The sequence below is a fragment of the Capra hircus genome, chromosome 23 (assembly GCF_001704415.2).
Source record: "Capra hircus breed San Clemente chromosome 23, ASM170441v1, whole genome shotgun sequence".
NCBI lineage: Eukaryota > Metazoa > Chordata > Mammalia > Artiodactyla > Bovidae > Capra > Capra hircus.
The window spans coordinates 40126639-40147539 of record NC_030830.1 but is presented as its reverse complement, the minus strand read 5'-3'; the positions used below and the strand labels follow the sequence as shown (position 1 = coordinate 40147539).

The 20901-nt window shown below is 53.8% G+C and overlaps 1 protein-coding gene across 4 annotated transcripts in view; it reads left to right on the top strand.

Moving 5' to 3' along the window:
* PACSIN1 (protein kinase C and casein kinase substrate in neurons 1) overlaps positions 1–20901 on the top strand; it is a 65517-nt gene that overhangs the window by 29112 nt on the left and 15504 nt on the right. The window contains exon 1 of one of the 4 annotated variants that reach the window (XM_018039239.1): positions 6503–6523. The exons of 2 other annotated variants lie outside the window; for them this stretch is intronic. The gene's annotated coding sequence lies outside the window, so the exon portion shown is untranslated. Of the gene's footprint in view, positions 1–6502; positions 6524–6601; positions 6803–20901 lie in introns of those variants that run through there. One more of the 4 variants, XM_018039237.1, reaches the window with a different exon arrangement.

Sequence of the window (20901 nt, the reverse complement as noted above, 5' to 3'; positions counted from 1 at the left end):
CATAGACCTATCCTGGTACCCTGGTGCTCCCTACCCCCATCTGGAAACCTCAGCTCTTGTTACTCACACCCTGGTGTAACCCTCACCAACCTCCCTGCATGGACTCTGGGCTTGGCCATTGAGTTGCTTTGGCCAGTGAGATGTTGGCCAGCATGATGGAAGCAGAGGCTTGAGAGCTAAATGCTCACACCTTGGAGGACTTCCCAGGTGGCTCAGTGGTAAAGAATCCGCCTGCCAGTGCAGCAGATGCAGGAGACTCGGGTTCGATCCCTGGATCGGGAATATTCCCTGGAGTAGGAAATAGCAACTCACTCCAGTATTCTTGTCTGGACAGTTCCATAGACAGGGGAGCCTGGCCAGCTGCAGTCCATGGGGTCACAAAGAGTTGGACATGACACACGCACACGTTGGAGCTTGTGCTTTTGGACTGTATGCTCTTGAAACCCTGAGCTACCACATAAGTAGGGCCAGGTACTCGGCTGGAGAGACTATGTGGGGATAAGGGCAGGGAGGGCAGGGAGGGGAGGGGGCGAGGGGGAGAGACAGGTACTCAGCCAGCGGCCGGCCATCCCGGCATCTCAGTCCTGTGAATGAAGAAGCTGCTCTGGACATTCCAGCCCCAGCTGAGGCATATGGAAGTGAACCACCCAGCGGAACCCAGCCAACTCACACCCTCGTGGTGGGGTGTTAGTGACCAGGGTTCTTGATCTTCCCCAATCAATAGAAATCGACTAGCGGCCAGACAAGAAATTCAGACAAGGCTTTAATGGGGGCCTCTGCTGCAGCAGAGAGGGGTAGCAAGAACAAAACAACAGGTTCCCTTGCTTGTTTGCTCCCTGAGGGCAGTGAGCTTGTCCCTTATATGGGGCGAGGGTGGGGCTATGTCCAGGGGCCTGGCCAGAGGGCTCACTTAGGTGTTTTGCCCACCCTTAGGTGGTGGTGTGTGCAGGGAGCATGCATAGTAACTGCTTTTGCTCCCAACACCGTTTTTGCTTCAGGCTCTTCAAAAGTCACAGGTGGGTTTTTTGGTCTCTTTGTATCTTTTCGGTCCAGAATTTGCCCCAAGTCCCATACAGTTTCATTGTATTTTGTCGCCCAAGGAGAGGTGCGTCCAGGTGCAAGCACTGAAGCACAGCAGCAAAGGGTCCCGGATCCCAGCCTGTCTCAGGGGCTGGGGTGCTGGTTACTGCCAGGCAGGGCTCCCCACTTGACCCCTGCTCGTGGGGGTGGGTAGGGCTGGGGTGCAGTTTTTTTCCCATGGCATTTGGCTACAGTAGGGCATTTCTTGTTTTAAAGATTTTTATCTTGCTAAACTGCACCTCTCCTAATTCTTTGGCTGAAGAGAGGAGGCTTTTTTTTTAGGGCTGTTATTGTCCATACTCATTGGTCTTTCTGGGTTGCTGACTTCTCCAGCCACACACCTGTGATCTATTGGGTGAAAAGAAAACCCAGAGAACTCACTGTCCTGCCATTCTTTGGGTTCTGAGCTCTCTAGTCAGCCTGTCTTCTTTTCTCCCCTTTTAGAGTCTTCCTATATTTGTTTATGTCCGGGACTTTTAGCTGGACTTTGCAGAAGGAGGAGGGACAAGTGCATTTACTCCATCTTGCCCAGGAACCAGAAATCTGGATTTGCCTGTTCTTGAACTTCATATAAATAGAATCTGTTCAGTGTGCTCTGTAAAGTTTGGCTTCTCTGGCTCGTCATAATGTCTTGAGATGTTTTCCATGTAGCTGTGTGTAGCTGGATGTTTTTCATTGCTGTATAGTAGTCAACTCTGCAAGCAAACCACACAGGAGAATTTGCACTGTGGAGTCCTAGACAGCAGTGGAAAAGCAGATGATCTCAACTGCGTGCAGTGACCCCATGATTTATTGATCAGTCCCTCTGTGGATGTGCATTTGGGTTGCGTCCAGTTTGGAGCTATTATGAGCAAAGCTGCTGCAAGTGCTCTTGGTCATAGGTTTCAGTGACCACGCACACTCCTTCCTGTTGGGAATAAATATTGCAAAAGCCCCTCAACTGGTCTCTTCATTTCAGCTGTTGCCTCCTTCTAGTCAGTTTTCCACGTCAAAGCCACAGTGATCTTTTGAAAACATTAACTGGATCTCTTCCCCACCCTTGCTCGAAAATACCAATGGCTTCCTTTCTTGCTTAGAATGAAATCCAGATCCTCACCGTGGCCAACAAGGCCCTGCAGGACCTAGCCCCTGCCTGTTCTCTGTTCCTACCCCTACCCACCCACCCCTCCCCATCCTTTCAGTTTTGGGTGCCTTCAGTGTGCCTGGCTTGCTCCCACTGAGGACAATGTGACCGTGCTGTTCCCTCTGCCAGAAATACTCTTCCCCCAAATCATCACACACCTCCCTTTCCCTTTTACACAGGTCTTTGTTCAGATGTTACCTCTTCAAAGAGAGATTCTAGGGACTTCCCTGGTGGTCCAGTGGTTAAGACTCCACTCTTCCTCTGCAGGGGGCATGGGTTTGAGCCCTGGTCGGTCGGGGAACGAAGATCCCATATGCCATATGACACGGCCAAAAAATTAAAAATTAAAAAATTAAGTTAAAAGTCAAGTATTAAAAAAAAAAAGGATTCTAAAATGGCCCCCACTCATCCTCTGTTCCTCTACCCACATTATTTTTCTTGATGGTACCCAGAGCCACTTGAACCCTTACTGCATTTATTGTGTGTCTCCTGCTTTGGCATGAGACACCCATGGGGTTACCTCATGGTTCTGTGCCGTGTCCCACTGCCTAGAGCTGTGCTGCATTATGGCAGGTGCTAGGGAACATTTGTTAGACATATAAAGACACTAACATGGGATCTGGGTGGATGCCTCTGTTCTGACACCAGCATCATCTTCAAGCTGTTTCACAGGCCAAGTCCCCAAGACTCTAATCTCCTGGGAGCTTGTGACAGTGCGGACTCTGATCTGGAGGTTTGGGGTGGGACCTGAGAGGCTGGCTGTCCTCCCAGCTCCCAGGGGATGCCCAGGCTGTGGGTTCTGAGACCCAGGCTTTGAATAGTGAGGTCGTTACTGCTCTGAACTGGTTTTCACACCTGATCATTGTGGCAAGCAAGTGGTGATGTGTGAAAGGTGGATGGTGCCGGGCCTTAGCACACTCTCAGTAAGTTTCAACTGCCCCTTCTCTGGGGGCTTTCAGGGTCTGAAACTTGAAGCGGCTGTTGATTTTCTCCCTCTGATCCTCCCCATTCCCTCTTGTTTGGTCCCCTCCACTAACCCTCAGCAGAGCCTTGTCCAAGTTATTTCTCCGTTGCTGGCCAGCCCCACCTGTCAGGGGCATAGGCTAGGGGAGGATTCTGGTACTTTGACAGTCATGGGGACATTATGCAAATGAGGTGCAAAGCAGAAGTTAATGAGCCCTGATTGTGTTTGCGCAGCACTGGGGAACAGGGAGGATTACTGCTGGGCTGGGGCAGGGGTGAGGGTTGGGGGGTTGGGGACCATGATGCTCTTTGGGTTGGAGAAGGAGGCAGTGACAAAAGGGATTGGCTTCTCCGGGGGCCACGAGAGCAGCTGCCCTGTGGCCTGGGTCCTTATCTGTAGGCTGATCCAACCTGTGGGCCTGGAACATGATCAAGGTCCAGGAGGCCGGGCACAGGGTGTGTGTCTGTGTGTGTGTGTACACGGGTGTGTGTGTGTGGATTAGGGAGTGTCCCTGGGCCTGTCTGGGGCCTACAAGTACAGTAGTGGAGGCTGCAGATGGCAACTCCGTGATGTTTTTCTAGCTCGTGGAACGTGCAGAGCAAAGCTGCCACGGAACTGGCCGAGGAGACTTCCCCAGCAGTCCAGTGGTTAAGACTCCAGTCTTCCACTGCAGGGAGTTCAGATGCCACAGGCAAAAAAAAAAAAAAAAAACACCAAAAGACAAAAAAATTGGCAGAGGACAATTTTCCCCTGAATGGGGGTCCACGTGGGAAGAAGGAGACAAGGAAGGTAGGAGGTAAAGATGGGGCAGTTTCAAAGGGCACAGGCTGACAGGTGTAACCTGTTACCGGTATTTTTGCTGCTTTAGGGGGTCTCTTATCAATGTCAACTTTGAGAAAAACTAAGTCTGTCCAATCTTGTTGTCTTCCTTCCTCATGAACCTCTCTTGGGGACCCTCCCAACAGCAAATGGGGCCGGATCAGGCTGATGGACATGGGTGGGGGGCAGCTGTCTTTGATATCCCTGGTTGGAGCTGGCTGCTTAGGAGAAAGATGATCCGAGGCTGGGGGCTGGCAGGCGGGCCGGGGGCTCTGCTTACAGGGCCTGGGAGCTCAATCCCTCCCTGCCCCCTAGCTCTCCTGGGAACCTCTGCTCTCAGGCACCAGGCATCCCCACACTCTTGGCCTGGGTGTGGACCTCAGTGACTATTGAGGACCTCCAGGTCTGGGGACACCCAGCATCAGGCTTCTGGCCCAAGGAGACCAGGCTGGAAGTCGCCTCTGAGGTCATTTGGGGGGATCTTCACTCATGCCCACTCTGACATATTCGAGTACATATGACCCTGTCTTGCCTTGATCTAAGGATGAGAAGCATCCTCTTAGAAAATGGGTGGCTGTCACCATGTTTCCCAATCAGATCTTTCCTAATGGAACCCATGGTATAAGCCTGGCAGGCAGGGAGTTCAGATCCCAGCCCAGGCATTTTGTCCTCTGGGGCAAATTGCTCAACCACTCAGAGCCTCTTTCCTCATCAGTCCTGGAGGTTCACAGAGATGCTGCAAGAGAACAAGGGTCCAGTACATCCACTAGCCTGTCACCCCTGAGGGCAGAGACTTTGTTTTGCTGGTGGCCTGCAACCCAGCATGTAGAACCCCAGGCAAATAGTGGGTACCTAGTCAATGTCCGGTGAATGAATGAAGTGCCCCATTTCATCTGTTCCAATATGATTCGCCCCTCAATTTTGACATCACTGATATTAGGATGCTTCATACGATCTATATTAATAGCATGTCTTGCTTTAATTGGCAGCAGACTTATGACTGAGAGGGTTTTAGATGGGATGAACTATGGAAGAGGCTGTCATTGTATTAACAGGCACTTTTTGGCTTAATTTTTGGTGGGTCTGCACTTCTTTCTGATTGTGTGTGCCCTCTCTGGGCTGTGTGGGATTCCTGAGTATTGCCCTGGGGCACAGGGCCTGCAGTGACCCTGCCTGAGGTCTTTCTGAGGCTGTCCTGAGCTGAGGGTAGCGCTCCTATGGGGAACACTGTATGTCCTGGGCCCCTTTCCCTTCCTGACCCCCTCCCCTGGCCCCCACTGGATGTTATCTATCCCTCCTGGTTGGTGGCAGGGCTCTCTGAAGTCTGGCATTCTTTTGGGGGAAGGGGGTCTATTTTGTTCAATCCTGTCTTAATTCCAGGTACCAGGACTGGACAACAACTAGGGGGATGGAGGGATATCTGTGAGCTGCCTAGGCTGAGGGGCTGTAGGTGGGATCTAGTCTGGACCAGGCAGAGGACTTTCAGAATGAGAGAGAGGGAGTGGGGGAGGTGGACCCATCTCCCCACCCTCCCACAGTCCCCTCCAGGCCCCCCAGTAGCAGACTGAGAGACCCCAGGCAGATTAGTGTCCAGAGGAGCAGACAGATCAGATCCTCTCCTAGGAAGGGGCTCGTTGTTCAGTCCCCTGGTCGGGTCACTCACTTGTGTCACCAATCCCCTCCCATGAGGCCAGGGTTGGGGGCTTGTGTGTACAGCTGCGATTTTGTGGGGGAAGAGTTTATGCATTGTATGTTCTGGATTTGTGTAGATGTGTGTACACAGGCCAAAGATATGTGTACACTGATATTAGTGTTACAGTATATGTATGTGTTATCTGTACACGTATATGTGTGTACAGACTTGTGGAAGTGCACATGTGCAAATACAGGTAATGAGTGTTTGTATATGTGTGTCATTGGCATGCACATGTGCATAGACAAGTACTGGTGTGGATGGGTCATACATGTGTAGTACATGTTTGCTGTGGGGTGTGTGGGACAGCTCTGGCCTGCGGGAGCAGCACCAGAATTAGAATCACAAGGCCTGGCTGCCAATAAGGAGCCCAGGAGCCTTGGATGCCCAGACAGGTGGTTTTACTACTGTGGGCCTCAGTTTCCAATCTGTAAAATGGGTATGGAATCTCTTGGAATGAGATCGTAGAGGAGCATCTCACACTTGGCCTGACCCAGAAAAATCTCAAAATAAAAGTTTGAAATTGAGAAGTGATTGAATGAGAATAAATAATTAAGCAAGTAGAAATGGTTTTTGTAGCATTTTCAGGGCCTGCGGGGAGCATGTGGAAAGGACGCAACTTCCAGTCTTGAAGGCGTTTTGGGAGGCAGGGTCTTGGGGACCCCGTCGCCCCGCCCCGCCGTGGGGCGTGGCTGCCGGAGCCCGGGAAGGTGAAGCGTGCGCGTGCCCGCCGGGGGGGGGGTGGTGCGGGCGCCGCGCAGGAGGCGGGCGTCCCCTGGTGTCCGCGGGAGGGAGGCAGTCTGAGCCAGCTTTGCCCAGTTGCCATGGAAACGAGCAGACGGAGGTGGGCGGCAGGAGAAGGAGGCGGGTCGGGAGGAGGGACAGGGAGGCGGGCGGCGGCGGGCGGCGGGGAGCCGGCGTCTGCAGCCCGGGAGCCGCCGCGTTCGCGAGCGAGTGCTGGAGGGAACGCAGGAGGACAGAGCCCCCGGCCCAGGCGCCAGGCCCTCTCCCCGCCCGCCGCCACGGAGCAGGAGGAGGGCAGCCGGCCCCTCCGGCTCCGGCCTGGCCCAGCGGGGGCCGCGCGCGCCTCCGTGCCCCGGGCTTGGTGCCCAGACGGGCCCAGGTAGGCATCTCGGTGGGGACAGCCGGAACAGGCTGTCCGGAGACTGGGGCCAGCGTCCGCTCCTGCCTTCCCACCGGCGGGACCCGGCAGCAAGCCCTGGGGCCAGTGGACCTGGTGGGGCGCAGCCTGCGTCCACAGAGGCCCTCTGCAGAAGCTGGGTCCTCCCGATCAGGAGGACTGTCCCTGTTACTGCCCCCTCTCTGCGCTCCGTCCTGCCACAGGTCCTTACCAGAGAAGTGCCCCTTCCCTCGCAGAGTGGGCCCAGGGCACCAGAGCTTCCAGGAACCCGTGGTGCTGCTTCCCAGGCTGAGGCTTGGAGGTGGGGGTGGGGGGGTGAGGATGTCCCCCACCCCAGCTCAGGGCAGTCCTAGGCCCTGGCCATAGGGAACCACTAGGCCCACTTTCTACCCCAACACCAGCAGCCCCCCTGCTGGCGCCCCGTGGTCTCAGGGCCTGGGCTAGACCCTGGGTCAGGGAGGAGACCTCTCTTCTCCCCCAAGCTCAGGCCCTTCCCCTCCTTGCTCTCCCTGTAGACCCAGTTCCCCCAGATCTCCCAAAGGGCCCTGTCCCACCTGCCCCATTAGCAGGCCCAGGGTCTCCATGCTGGGTAGGAGCCGGCCCGATGGGGTGGGGTGCCCAAGGCCCTCCCTTCTCTCTGTCCCTCTGCAGCGTGGCTCCCGGGATGGACTCAGACGCTGCTAGGGGAGCTGGGGCACTGCAGAGGAGCCTCTGCTGCTGCCCGGGAGGGGGTGGGGCCAGGCCTGGGGAGGAGCCGGGTGGCACTGCCTGACTGTGGGCACAGAGCAGGCAGGAGGGCCTGTGGCAGAGCAGTGGGCACGGAGCACTGGCCCGGGGATTGGGGGGAGCCCTGGGCCACAGCTGAAGGGCCTCGGCCAGCGTCGGGGGAGATCCCAGCCCAAGGGGGCAGGGGGTGGCGTGTCAACCTCCAGCCTGCCCAGGGGCTTAGGACCTGAAGGGTCTGCCCCGTTCTCCTGCCTGCCCTCTGTGCCCAGCAGCCCCTGAGAGCTGGGCTGGCTCCTTGGCTGGGTCTCGGCACCGCACTGGAGCTCCCCCTTCCCTCGACCCTCGGGGGCGAGAGGACCTGGGACAGGGCTGCGGTGCTGGGGTCAGGGGAAGCGTGCTGAGAAGCTCCATTCATTCATTCATTCGTTTCTGCAAACCATGGCTGCACTTGCTGAATGTAGGTGCAGAGGTCTCCTACTCTGGGGTTACAGGCCCAGGTGAGAGGGTGGGCCTGGGGGTGGCAGGAACTGGGTGGGGAGGTGCAGATTCGCTCAGAAGCCAGAGACCCAGTAACTCCTGTGCACCCCCTTGTCTCTGAGTCCTGGCACTCTCCTTCCAACCAGCTTCCATCCCATCCCCATCAGGACAGGAACCAGTGAGGCCTGGAGGGCAGACTCTTGGCAGAAGCTGGAAGGAGCCAACCCTTCCCCAGAACTCCCGCTCCTGTTTGGCCTTCTCTAGGCCACAGTCCCCTTCTCCACCCTTTTCTCTGTCCCACGCATCCTAGGCTCTGTGTTTGCTCGCTCTGTCTCTCTCCTACACTGTTGCCCCCAGACTCTGGGGCAGTCATCGCATAGGAATGGAAGTCCCATCCCATCACACCCAGTGGGCTCACAGCCCAGGGCACTCCGGCCCCACCCCCCTCAGCCTTCCCTGTAGCAGAAGGAGCTGAAGGGCAGCTGCAGGAGCATCAGAGGCCCCGGGACTAGAACAGTTTGGCCCGGGCTGGCCCTCCCTGCGTGCCCCCAGCGTAGGAGGTCTGGGGAGAGGAAGCAGCATCTCCACGTGGCTCTCAGAGCTCCAAAGCTGAGCTCCAGGCTTCCTTAAATTGGTCCTCCCTCTGTGTTCCCCATCTCAGGAAGCAGCACCCCCCATGCCAGGCCCTCAGGCCCAAACCCCAGCACCACCTTGACTCCTCGCTTTCACATCCAAACCATCAGCAAATCCTCTTGGCCCCAAAGTCAGTATCTCCTAACTCCAAGGACCTCTCGCCAGCTTCCGGCATTACTGCCTTGCTCTGAGTCCCCATCTTCCATCACTGGGGTGGTGGGGGGCTGCAGCTGCCTGCCAGCAGGTGCCCCCTGTAGTACACGCTCCCCCTCGCCTCCCCCAGCAGCCAGGGATCTTTTGAAACCTAAGTCAGGTCACACCCCACCTCTTCTCACACCCTGCAGTGGCTCCGGTCTCACTCGATGGGGGAAAGTCACAGGCCCTCCTCTGACCTACAAGCCGCCACGTGTCTGCATCACCTCCCAGTCAGCCTCCCTGACTTCAGCCTTCCCTCTCTCTTGCCCTGCTCCAGCCATGCGGCCCTCTTGTTCCTCAACCCTGGCAGCTGTGCTTCGCCCCAGGGCCTTTGCACCAGCTGTTTCCGTGGCCTGAACACTCTTCCTCCAGATATCTGCGTGGCGCCCTCCATTACCTCCTTCAGGACTCTGCTCAAATGCCACCTTCTGAGAACAGCCTTCTCCGACCAGCCTGAGTAAAACATTACCACTCCTCAGCCCCCACCATCCCTCCCTGTCCCCTGTTCGTCCCCAGAGCTTTCGTTACCTTCTAACACGCTTGATCATTTACTTTTTCGTCTAGTTTCTTGTCTTGCCAGCCCTTCAGAGTATCAGCTCTTTGAGGCCCGGGGGTTTCCAGCTTGCTCACACTGTAGCACAGAAGTGAGTGAGTGAAGTCGCTCAGTTGTGTCCGACTCTTTGCAACCCCATGGACTGCAGCCTACCAGGCTCCTCTGTCCATGGGATTTTCCAGGCAATAGTACTGGAGTGGGTTGCCATTTCCTTCTCCAGGGATTCTTCCTGACCCAGGCTTCCGAACCCAGGTTTCCCACATTGTAGGCAGATGCTTTACCATCTGAGCCACCAGAGCTGTGCCGAAAAGTTCAGGGCTGCGATTAGAGCCAGGAGTCTTTGGCTCAGTGGCTGGCCCCATGCCTCTGCAGGGTGACGGGGAGGTGGGTTTCAGCCTCACAAGGGAAGGGATGCAATGCCCACTGCCCCCCAGCTGGACTGGGCAGTTGCCCCAGGGCATCGAGTGGGACAAGATGTCCTTCAAGGACTGAGTGTGTGCTTTTTGCCTTTCTCTGGCCCGGCTGTGGCCGTGGCCGGGAGAGCTCTTCTCAGCAAGGAAGGGGCGGAGAGAGAGCTGCGTGCCCTCCACCCCCGGTGCTGCTCGGAGTGGAGGGCCCCTCCTTCCTGGTCAGAGTTCCGTGCCCTCGGGAAAACCTGTGGTGCATGCCCCAGGAGGATCACCCCCAGGGTGGGCAGACCTGGTTCCTGCCCCTCCAGACTGGAGATGCGGAGGGCTTGGGACAGGACACACCTTGTCAGGACAGAGCGTCCGCCTGTGGGATGAGTGGTCTTGAGGAGATGCACCCACAGCAGAGAGGACGGGCCCCTGTCTTCCCACCAGCTCCCACCCCGTCTGTGGAGCCTGAGTCAGGGCTGTGATTAGAGTGGGTCACTGGGAGGTGGTCCCTGAAAACACTGAGTGTGTGGAGGTGAGGCAGGAATCGTTCTTGATTAAGCAGGTTCCCACTGTGGGCAGCGGCGGCCCCATCCAGCGGGCCCCTCAGAGAAGCAGTGTAGGACATGCCCCAGATGAGCCCCCAAGAAGGCGGGGAGCCAGGGTGTGTGTCCATCAGGTCAGCTGGTCGTTACCTGAGGCTGCCCCAACTTCCCTCTTCCCTGCTTGCTTTTCTTTAACTGTTGTCCCTCAATCATCTAATGAGCGGTATTTATCCACTGCTTGGTCAAGCCTGGTCCCCTTCCCTGCCAAGCCTGCAGCACCCAGAACCGGCTTCCAGGCTCCCTAGAGATGTGCGGGCCTAATGAGATGTCGCCCCACCCACCTGGCCTGGGAGCGGGGAGCACAGAGCGGAGGGAGGGCCTGGGGCCTGGGGCCTGGTGGGGCTGGAGGAAGAGGGGAAAGGCTGGGGAGGGTGAGGAGCTGAAGTCTGGGGTCCTAGGAGCAGCTGGGAGGCGGGGAGGGGAGGCCAGCCATGGGCGGCTGGGGTGGGTCCCTTCCACCCTCTCCCCCTGGGGTGAGCCCACCCATTTCCTTCAGCTCCATGTCCCTTGGGGGTCTGCCCCGCTCAGTCTCCCCATTTGCTTCCATCCCTTTCCTGCTTCCCCACCTTGGGGTTTATAGTTTCTGTAGGCAGGCCCTCTGGGGACTGTCCGGGGCACCCACCTCACAGGAGACGGAGGTTGGGTAGTCTGATTTTCAGATCCAAAGAGAAGAAGGCCAGTCAAAGCCAGGTCTGGGAACTTCTCTTCCCCACCTGGAGACCTGGGGTTCTAGATGAAGCCCAGCCATCTCATGGAAAGTGGTCTTAGCTGGGCTGCTGTAACAGACCACCACAGACTGGGTGATTTAAACAGCAGACACTGATCTCTCACAGTCTGGAGGCTGGAAGTCCGATATCGAGGGCCTGTTGGGGCTTGTCGATGGCGGCCTTCCCGCTGCGTCCTCATCTGCCACCCCCCTCTCCAGCTGCTCTGCTGGAGCCTGGGCAGAGGGCACAGCCTGCCCTTCCTCCTCTTAACTTGGACGCCGATCCTGTTGGATTAGGACCTTAGCCCGTGAACTCATTTAACTTTAATCACCTCCTGAAGGCCTGTTTCCAAATGTAGTCACTTCGCAGGGACAGAGCATCACTATATAAATTTGAGAAGGACACAGTTCAGTCCCTACCAGAAGTCTACGGGGATGTTAGTCCATAGAGGGGAGACAGAGATGTGAGGGCATCCGGGGAGATGCTTCCCTGGTGGCTCAGAGGGTAAAGAATCCGCCTGCGATGTGGGAGACTCAGGTTCCATCCCTGGGTGGCAAAGATCCCCTGGAGAAGGGAACAGCTACCCACTCCAGTATTCTGGCCTGGAAAATCCCCATGGACAGAGGAGCCTGGCGGGCTACAGTCCATGGGGTCATAAAGAGTCAGACACGACTGAGGGACTAACACCAGGGAGATCACCCAGACAGCCTTCTGTTTTGAAAGCTCTAACGCTCTGGAAAGTACGGGTAATAATACCCACAGTAATAATAACGGTGAACTCACACCAACTCCATGGGGTTGCGGGTAGCATCACCTCCATTTTGCAAATGAGGAAACTAAGGCACAGAGCATTTAAGCCGTTTTGCCAAAGTCACACCGCCCGTAAAGTGGCAAAGCCAGGATTTGAACCCGCTCAGCCTGTCCAGCCCTGCGGCAGGGCCCGTAACCAGCCTGCTCTTAGTGCTGCCCTGGGGGAGAGCAGGCTGCCTTCTGAGATGGCGAGGCGTGGTTGATGGCCAGGGGTACCAAGGAGCTGCACCAGGGTGTGGGATGAGGTGGGCCTCGAAGGGAAACGGCAGTGTTGGGGAGAGGCGATCGTGGGAAGGAGGACGCCATCACCGCAGGCAGCAGGCAAGGTGTGAACAGAACCTGGAGTCAGCTTGGGGGTGGTGTCCCAGGGAGGGCCAGAGGCAGCCTGTTCCAGCTGACCTGGACCCTTCCTGCTGCCTCAGAAGCCCCAGCAGGGGCTGGTGAGGGTCCTGTGCGGCCCCAGGCCAGGCACAGTGAACTCGTCCATGTCTGGGTGACCTGAGGGTTGGGGAGCCGTGGGAACGTTTGTGGAAGCTGAGGCCCACCCTGGGTGAGGGCACGCAGCTCTGGCTTCCTGGGGCCCCGCCCAGGTTTGAGCTGAGCGGGTCCCTTAGGCCAGGAGTGCCAGGGTGACACTTGTGGAATGACTCTGGACTGGGCACCAGGGCAGGGAGGGGCAGGGGAGGGACTCACCCCTGGGTCTGCGTCTGACCCTGCCTCCTCCCTGCTGTGTGACCTTGGACGTGTTTGAGTCTTTGAGTCTCAGAGAAGGCAGAGAAGTCACCACCTATTTCAATGTGTGTTTTTTAAAAATTATTTATTTATTTTAATTGGAGGCTAATTGCTTTACAGTATTGAGGAGGCTTTGCCATACATCGACATGAATCAGCCATGGGTGTACAGGTGTCCCCCATCCTGAACCCCCCTCCCGCCTCCCTCCCCACCCCACCCCTCTGGGTTGGCCCAGAGCCCTGGCTTTGAGTGCCCTGTTGCATGCATTGAGCTTGCACTGGTCATCTGTTTCACGTACGGTGATATCCATGCTTCAGTGCTATCCTCTCATACCGTCCCACCCTTGCCTTCTCCCACATGCTCTAAAAGTGTGTTCTTTAAAAGCGTCCCTTTTGCTGTCTTGCATATGGGGTTGTCGTTACCGTCTTTCTAAATTCCATATATATGTGTTAATATACTGTATTGGTGTTTCTCTTTCTGACTTACTTTACTCTGTATAATAGGCTCCAGTTTCATCTGCCTCATTAGAACTGACTCCAATGCATCCTTTTCTGTAGCTGAGTAATATTCCATTGTATATATTTTGGGGTTGTTATGATTCATTTATATATTTAATGGGTTGTTATGAGGATTAGAAATAGAGTGTATAAAGAGATTGGCACACAGTAGGTACTCAAAATGGTTGTGGTTGATATGATGGGGGGGTGACCGCCTGAGAATATTGACACCTATTCTGTCTGCACTTCGGGTCCCTAAGGAGGGAGGGCACCACCCCAAGGGCAGAATCATCACGGGGAATCAAGGAGGAGGAGAGACTGTGGAACTGGACCCTGAGGGTTGACCAGGAGGAGAGGAAGGGTGCCAGAGACAGAGGAATCTGGGACCTCCACTCTTCTGGGAGGATGCTGGCCCTCGGTTGCGCCTTCGTCATTTATTGGACATCAACTGTGTGCAAGTGACTGTGTTTGACACTGAAGTACAGAATTCAGTGTTTCTGCTATTTACTGAACAAACGTTCCAAAAGGTTGACATTTTTTTTCATTCATTCAGTAAATAAGTATTATGCATTTACTGTGTGCCAGGCACTGCCCTGGATGTTGATAAAATATAGCAGAGAGTCAGACAAAATCGCTGGGCTTACAGAGCTGATGTTCTAAGCGGGAGAGGAGGACAGTAAGCACGATGACCGCTGTGCTGAGAGGCTGTCGCGTGGGGACAAGTGTTATGTAGACTGCAAAAGTGAGGAGGACAGGGAGCGAGGAGGCGAGCCGGCGTGGGAAAAGAGTTGAGAGTTGAAATAGGGGGAGGTCAGGACATTCGAGCAGAACTGGAAACCTGGAGGTGGGGGTGGGGAACCATTCCTAGCAGGTGCAAAGTCCCTGGGGTTAGAACAGCAAGGAAGTCAGTAGAGCTGGAGGATATAAAGAATGGTAGGAGGTGAGGCCAGAGGGGCGAGGGGAGAGCCAGCAGGTCACTCAGGGCCTCCTGGCAAGGAATTGGACTCCTCAGCGGAAATGGGGAGCCCTGGCAGGAACGTGAGTAGTGCGCTGGAAGAATCAGATTTAGCTTTTACCAGTTTCCTTCTGTCTGATGCCTGGGGAACAGACCAGGGTTGGGGAGAGACAAACAAGGTCAGAGGCAGGAGGACCAGTGAAGAGGCTACTGTAGGGAGGTGGAGGCGCTGGGGCCAGGGTGGCTGAGTAAGGCTCAGGCCCTGCTGCTGGGCTGGGTAGAGGGTGGGAGGAGAAAGCAGAGCTGGATGACTCCGAGGCCTGTGGTTATTAGTGGCTAAAGCCGTGCGAGTCCACACCGAGCCGTCCACACCAGGCCTGCCCTCCCCACTCCACCCTCCGAGGCTCATGTCTAACTCTTCTGTCCCTTCTCCAAGTCAGGGGTTCAGGGAACGTGACCACAGCCTCTGCCCTCAAGGTCTTTTAAAGGCAGCTAGCGGTGGGCTTGGGGCCTGAGGGGGGACACTTTTCACCCTGGGGCTCCATTTTCTCTAAAGGTGAGGTCAAGGGCAGCATTGAAACTTCAGATTTTCACAGGGGTCTGCTTTTCAAAAAGAGCTTACTGCTCTTTTATCATTTGATCTTTGAAGGCTCAAGTATTGTTTTCTCATCATATGAGTTAGAAAACTGGGACCCCCATGGCACAAACTGGCTGAGATCTCACTGGTCAGCAGTCAGGCTGGGGCCAGAGCCCCACACCCTGATGCCGCACCTGTGCCAAGGGCTGCACCATCCTTGTGGGTGGAAAAGGCCTGGCGCCTTCTCTTGGTCCACAGAGAGGTTAGTGTTGGTGTTAGACATGCCGCTCAGTCGTGTCCGACTCTTTGTGACCCCATGGAGCACAGCCTTTCAGTTTCCTCTGTATGTGGGATTCTCCAGGCAAGAATCCTGGAGTGGTTTGCCATTCGCTTCTCCAGAGGATCTTCTTCGACCCAGGGATCAAACCTGGGTCTCCTGCATTGCAGACAGAGAGGGCCCACCCTGAAAGGGACCCCCACCCCCATTCCAGCAACAGGGGTGACTAATCAGTGGTGAGAGCTGGCAGGCTCCTTGAAGTAGGTCTCAGCCCCTGGGCGCTTGTCTGCACCGTGGTGGTGACGACGGCCCCTGCCTTCCAGGACGGCAGTGGGGGTTGAAGCTGTCAAGACGTGCGAACAGGCCTTGGCCCCAAGTCTGTGCTCCACAAATGCCAACTGTTGTCATTAGGGATAAAGGGCTTTCTGGGCCTCACAGCTTTACAGCCTCAGTGAGGAAGGTCAGATGGGCGCTGTGTCTGTTTGATGGGCTAAGGAGCGCTGAGCACGGATGGGGCTCACCCACTAGCAGCAGCGGATTCCAGCCACACTGGCTTCCTGACCTGAGAGATGCCACGCTCCGTGGCGGCAGCCCCTGGCTGCCGTTCAGGAAGGCCCCAGGGTTTGCCAGAGTGAGGCCACCTGCCTGCACCCTGGGTGGGAGTGTGAGGCCGATTTGGAGGAAGCAGGAGTGAGTTGGGGTCGTGTGTCTGGCCACGTGGTGCTGGGGGCTCTCACGCCTCCTCCCACTTCCCTGTCCTGATACTGCCTGCCTGGCCTCCTGGGCCAGCTCTGCGGGTCTGTCCTGGGGTTAGACTGGGCTGGACCCTCTCCCCGTCTCATCTAATCCTTCAGTCTGGCTGCATCACTCCCATTTGCCAGCAAGGCCCAGCAAGGCCATGTGAACTGCCCGACATCACACAGCAACTTGGTGGCAGAGCAGGGACCGCAAGGCTAGAGCTGTTTCCACTGCACATTCTAGAGGAGCCAGGAGCCCCTGCCTGTACCCAGGGTGGGACCACAGCCAGCTCCACCCCCCTGGACTGGACCGGGGGGAGAGTGGCCTCTGCTCTCGTGCATTCCCTCCTAACCTGACTTGCCAAGTCTTGACTGCTCTCCCCTCCCTCCACGCTTCACGTACAGCGTCGTCCTGGCTCCCAGCTTACTCAGCTCTGCTCTAACCCCTGGAGCCTGGAGGCTTTTTTTTAAATTGTAGGATAATTGCTTTACAATATCGTGTTGGTTTCTGCCATACATCAACATGAATTAGTCATAGGTGTATACGTATGTTCCCTCCCTCCTGAACCTCCCTCCCACCCCATCCCGCCCCTCTAGGTTGTCACAGAGCTCCCTGAGTCATACGGCACATTCCCAGGGGCTATCTGTTTTACATTTGTAGTGTATATGTTTCCATGCTACCCTCTCCGTTCATCTCACCCTCTCCTTCCTCTCCTGTGTCCACAAGTCTCTTCTCTGTGTCTGCACCTCCCTTGCAAGGCTGGAGGCTTTTTAAAAAGAATATGCAGTTTATGAAAGGCAAAACCTAAAAGGCACAAGAAGACCCTTGGTGAAAATGCCTGCTCCCATCCCCCAGCCACCCAGTTCCCCGAAGGCAACCACCATTACTCAGCTTTCCAAAAATATGCTCTGCTCCTAGATTTCCCCCCATACAAATGGAAGCATCCAGGCACACGGTGCCGAACCTGGCTCATTTTGCTTTAGTGACATGGCTGGGAGGGTTCTTTCCATTCAAGACCAGAGCATCCGTTGCAGGCCTGCATCGTAATTTACTTAACCGATCCCCTGTGGCCAGGCATTTGGGATGTTTCCAGCCTTTGGTTCCTACAAGCAGTGCTGTGGTAAACAAATTGGGCGGCTTCAGTTCACCTAGCTAGCTGGAAGGTAAATGCTTAGGGGTGGTGCATTTCCCTCCAACCAGGTTGTATTGAGTCCCCACCACCAGGGGTGGGTCCAACCGCTCCTATGATGGGATGTCCCTACCCCCGACCCCATCCCTGACCCCACCTCCAGCTGCTGACAGCTGTATGTGCTGGGATCCCAAAGAGGAGAGCTCAGTGACTCCAAAGGTTCTAGGTGGGCTCTGATCCCAGGATACTCATTTACCTACCCCGGTTGAGGGTCCTTCATTAAACATGCCTGCCCTTTACTGCTCCAAACCTAAATTCAAAATGTTCTTTATGAAGCAAGTACTGCTTTCTAAGTGAAAAGTGCCAAATTAAGAAGAAAAAAATTCAGACTCATTTCTTTGTCCCTTGATGAATTCAGCTGCCTTCCCGCCCACCCACCACTGCTGTGCATGAGTGTAGGAAAGTATGTCTGAGGCTTTGCCAAGGTGAAAGGAACAAGATATATTTAGTGCCTGTGAGGAGTAGGGAGGCAATACTGGGTGGTTACTGGGAAAAGAGCACCAGGCTCTGGACAGATGGGGAGGCTGAGGCCCCGAAAGGGGAGGGCCACCCTGCGCTGAAGCCTGTAGAGACTAGCCTGCCCCCCAGTCCTCACTGGCCAAGGCTCATAGTGTCCGAGGTGTGCCCTGCTCGAGGTTCACAGCTGCTAATAGGGTTGTTACCGAAAATGGGGGTCTGGCTGCTTGCCACTCTAAAGCCACTAAAGAGGCAAGGTTGGTGGAAATTTTGCTTTATTTTGGAGGCCGGCAACCTCGGTAGGAGGGCAGACGCTTGTCCAAAGGCTGACTCCCAAGAGCTTTTATAGAGGGAGGGAGGGGCCTACATGCAGAAACGGTACAGTCAGCTCTGACGGTCATCTTGAAACTGGTCATTCAGTGGTCTAATCAGCTCATCTTGTTTTTTTATTTGCTGTTGGCATATAGTTGACTTACTGTTGTGTTGTGCCAGTTTTAGGTGTGCGACACAGTGACCAGTTATACACATATTTATTCTTTTTCAGATTTTTCACTCATATTACAGAACATTGAGTATAGTTTCCCATGGTAGGTCCTTGTTATTTTTTTTTTAATAAACGATATATTTTTATTTTTTTAAATTTGATTCTGTTTTACTTGTTGGCTGTGCGGGGTCTTCATTGCTGCTGGCGGGCTTTTCTCTAGTCGTGGCGAGAGGGCACTGCCCTCCCGGCGGCGTTCAGGCTGTAGGGCACACGGCTCCACAGCTGTGGCACACAGATGGAGTTGCTACACAGCGTGTGGCGTCTTCCCGGGCCAGGGTTCCATCCGTGTCCCCTGCATTGGTAAGTGGGTTCTTAACCACTGGCCTGCCGGAATCTGGTTGTCTGTTTTATATATAGTAGCGTGTGTGTGTTAATCCCAAGCTCCCAATTTATCCTTCCCTTTCATGTTTCCCCTTTGGTAACCTTCAGTTAATTTTAGAACTCTGTGAGTATGCTTTTGTTTTATAAATAACTTCATTTGTATAATTTTTAAAAAATTAAGATCCCACATATGAGTTATGTATTTTTCTTTCTCTGTCTGGCTTACATAGCGAGACAGTCTCTGGGCCTACCCATATTGCTGCGAATGGCATTATTGCGTTCTTTTTATGGTTGAGTAGTATTCCATTGTATATTTGCACCACGTCGTCTTTATCCCTTCACCTGTCAATGGACATTTTAGTTTGCTTACATGTCCTGACTAAGTAGCGCTGCGGTGAACATTGGGGTGCATGTACATGTCTGAAGTACGGTTTTCTTTGCTTATATACCCAGGATAGAGATTGCTGGGCCATGTGGCAGTTCCCGTTTCTAGCTTTTTAAAGGCCCCTCTATCCTATACTCTACAGTGGATATACCGCTTCCCACCAGCAGTGTAGGAGGGTTCCCTTGCCTCTGCACCCTCTCCAGCATTTACTGTTTGTAGACTTTTTGATGAGTCCGTTCTGACCAGCGTGAGATGACCCCTCACTGTGGCTTTGGTTGCATTTGTCAGATAGTGATGTAGAGCATCTTTCTGTGTTCTTTTTGGCCGTCTGTATGTCTTCTTTGGAGAAATATCTATTTTAATCTTCTGCCCATTTTTTCGATTGGGTTGTTTGTTTTTTGACATAGAGCATCTTGATTGTTTTAAGTACAGTTCATCTTTAGCTTCAGGGTCAGTTTGTCCCCCTTTTGTTGAGGCCAGCTCTTGAAACTGTGGCAGCTTATGACATGGCTACAGTCGGTCATCATGTAGTTAACTTCTTCCACCTGGTGGGGGCTTTATCTGTAAGTGTCTATAAGACAGCTCACAGGATATGGCTCAGAATATTATCTATAGTTCTTGAGGAGGAGCTAATGGTCCTTGGCTATGTTTAATGACTTCACCACTATTAATTAGTCTTGTTGAACTTGTTGACTGTTTTCCTTTGTTTCTGCATTTTCTCATTTCTCTGATTAAACTTACGCATTGGTTAAAGTTTTTTTGGAAGACAAAAAGCAGGCTGAGGACATGCGGGACAAAAACCATAGGGTTCTGCTGCCTTTCAGCACCCCCTTCTCCTTGATACTCCTCACTCTTGAGGAGGGACAGGTACAGAAGAAGAAAGAGAATAAAGTTTTGGACAAAGAGGTTAATCACAGACCTGGCAGAGGAACTCTGTTGTAGCTCCATTTCTGTTCCAGTTTTCCCCAAAGCTTTGCGGGAATGGGCTGACAACTGCTATGGAGACTTTCTGCTGAAGTGGGGCGGGTGTGAAAGGGAAAGCATTAGTTGCTCCATCATGTCCAGCTCCGCGATCCTGTGGACTGTAGCTGCCAGGCTTTTCCGTCCGTGGGGTTCTCCAGGCAAGAATACTGGAGTGGGTAGCCATTCCCTTCTCCAGAGGATCTGTTTGACCCAGGGTCTCCTGCATTGCAGGCAGATTCTTTACCATCTGAGCCAAGGGGAAAGCCCAAAGTGGGGCATCATCCTCCGTAATTTGGGGAATGGACACAGAGTTGGAAATAATCTCAACTTCCAAACTTAGCATCAGCATTTTGTATTGTGAAAATATTACCTCTCTCTTTGATTACTTTGTCATAATACCTGGACAAACATTTGAAAATCAGTAGACGTATTACAATGAGGATGATAATCAAAATGCATCTTTGTATTATTCTCTGAATGTGTTGTTTTCCCCTTAATGGTTAAAGCAGATATACAATGTTTGTTTGTATATCAAACATATATACAATGTTTGTTTACAAGATATACAATGTATGTTTCCCCCTTTAATTACCAATCTTTCCATAGAAAGCATTGATAATCAATATATTTTTCCAGCATTGCCGGACGTGGCTCAGTTGCCTGCACTGGGTCCTTTCAGGTCCCTTGGTGCTAGGCCTACTTTTTGTTTATATATTGGCCTAGTTATCCCTGATGGGGGAAAACTAATCGGATCCAACAAACAAGAACAGAGGTGTGCTGACGGGGAAACATTTGACAGGCTACACATGTTAGCACTAACACTCAGCTGTAACACTGCACTGAACATACGCTTTTAGTTGGTTTTTGCTGTTCAGTCTCTCCGTCGTCTCTGACTCTTTGTGACCCCATGAACTGCAATATGCCAGGCCTCCGTCCCTTACCGTCTCCCGGAGTTTGTGCAAACTCATGTCCATTGAGTCGATAATGCCACCCAACCACCTCATTCTCCGTCATCTCCTTCTCCTCCTGCCTTCAGTCTTTCCCAGCATCAGGGTCTTTTCCAGTGAGTTGGCTCTTCACATCAGGTGGCCAAAGTACTGAAGCTTCAGCTTCAATATCAGCCCTTCCAATAAATATTCAGGATTGATTTCCTTTAGGATTGACTGGTTTGATCTCCTTGCAGTCCAAGGGACTCTCAAGAGTCTTCTGCACCACTGTTTGAAGGCATCAATTCTTCAGTCTTTTTTATTGTCCAACTCTCACATCTGTACATGACTACTGGAAGAAATCATAGCTTTGATTAGATGGACCTTCGTAGGCAAAGTGGTATCTCCGCTTTTAAATAC